The 1,705-nt window shown below is 51.1% G+C and overlaps 1 non-coding gene across 1 annotated transcript; it reads left to right on the top strand.

Moving 5' to 3' along the window:
- Positions 1-497: 497 nt before the first annotated feature.
- On the top strand, positions 498-579 carry TRNAL-UAG (transfer RNA leucine (anticodon UAG)). Its single transcript has one exon. It is a non-coding gene; the product is annotated as a tRNA-Leu (tRNA).
- The last annotated feature ends 1,126 nt before the right edge of the window (positions 580-1,705 follow it).

Below are 1,705 nucleotides of genomic sequence, written 5' to 3'. Positions count from 1 at the left end.
TTGCAAGATCCTGGGGAAGGATTGCAGGGAAAGATCCATGTGAGAGAAGGGACCCAGTATCAGAAAAAGGCTCCCTGAGGGAAAATTGAACCTTGTGGTTTTAGAGGGCAGCTGGTGGTTCCCCAGAAGTCCCGAGGGTGGCCAGATGTCCTGCTTTTATAGGGACAGTCCCAATATTTGGGGCTTTTCCTTATATAGGCACCTAGTACCCCTCACCCCTTGTCCCAATTTTTCACACTTGCTATCTGATCACCCTAGAGGGGTCAAGCATACCAGGCGAGGTCTTCTGCAGAACTTTTACTGCCCCAGGAATTCACAGGGGTCCACCCTTTTGAGTTGTTGTGTGGAAGGAGGGTGAGGGGACTGCCGAGGAAGGAGTACTGCGGAAAGGGATCTGGGGATCATAGTGGACCACAAGTTAAATATGAATCAACAGTGTAACACTGTTGTTAAAAAGGCAAACATCATTCTGGGATGTACTAGAAGGCATAGCTGGTGGTAGCGTGGCTGAGTGGTCTAAGGCACTGGATTTAGGCTCCAGTCTCTCTGGGGACGTGGGTTCAAATCCCACTACTGCCAGAAGAAGTTTTGCGGGGGAGGGATAGCTCAGTGGTTTGAGCATTGGCCTGCTAAACCCAGGGTTGTGAGTTCAATCCTGGAGGGAGCCATTTGGGATTTGGGGCAAAAACTGGGGATTGGACCTGCCTTGAGCAGGGGGTTGGACTAGGTGACCTCCTGAGGTCCCTCCCAACCCTGATATTCTATGATTTCTATGATTCTATGAGTGTTGTAAGCAAGACACGAGAAGTAATTCTGCTGTACTCCGAGCTGATATGGCTTCAGCTGGAGCATTGTGTCCCGTTCTGGGCACCACATTTCAGGAAAGATGTGGACAAACTGGAGAAAGTCCAGAGAAGAGCAACAAAAATGATGAAAGGTCGAGAAAACATGGCCTATGAGGGAAGGTTGAAAAAATTGGGTTTGTTTAGTCTGGAGAAGACAAGACTGAGAGGGGCCATGATAACAGTTTTCAAGTACATCAAAGACTGTTACAAGGAGGAGGGAGAAGAATTGTTCTTCTTAACCTCTGAGGATGAGACAAGAAGCAATGGGCTTAAATTGCAGCCAGGGAGGTTTAGGTTGGACGTTAGTAAAAACTTCCTAACTGTCAGGGTGGTTAAGCACGGGAATAAATTGCCTAGGGAGGTTGTGGAATCTCCATCATTGGAGGTTTTTAAGAGCAGGTTGGACAAACACCTGTCGGGGATGGTCTAGACAATACTCAGTCCTGCCATGAGTGCAGGGGACTGGACTAGATGACCTCTTGAGGTCCTTTCCAGTCCTACAGTTCGATGACCCCCGGACTCGACGGGAGACGAATGGAAGGAGAAGATGAATGGGAAACCGGTGGTGGAGGACGTTCTGGGGAAAGCTCACTGAATTCCTGAGTTTGGCCAGGAAGAACCTAGCCGGGGCCCAGGAAAAGCCAAAGAGTGGTACAACAGCCTGCTGGCTCCGATGGCACTGGGGAGCAGGAGAAGGGATCTCGGCTCAGTGCCAAGGGTGCCTGGGGGGGGCCCTGTGAAATCATCAGCCAGCGCAAGGGGGTGAGTCGTGTGCTGGGGCTGCCCGATTGGGCGAGTGCACCAGGTCATGCTTTGACGGGGAGACGTTGCTGTGGCCATGTGCGTGGGCAGGGGAAGGA

Source organism: Lepidochelys kempii, chromosome 13, assembly GCF_965140265.1.
Source record: "Lepidochelys kempii isolate rLepKem1 chromosome 13, rLepKem1.hap2, whole genome shotgun sequence".
Classification (NCBI taxonomy): Eukaryota; Metazoa; Chordata; order Testudines; family Cheloniidae; genus Lepidochelys; species Lepidochelys kempii.
The sequence above is the reverse complement of the archived record's forward strand: the minus strand, read 5'-3'. Positions and strand labels throughout refer to the sequence as shown.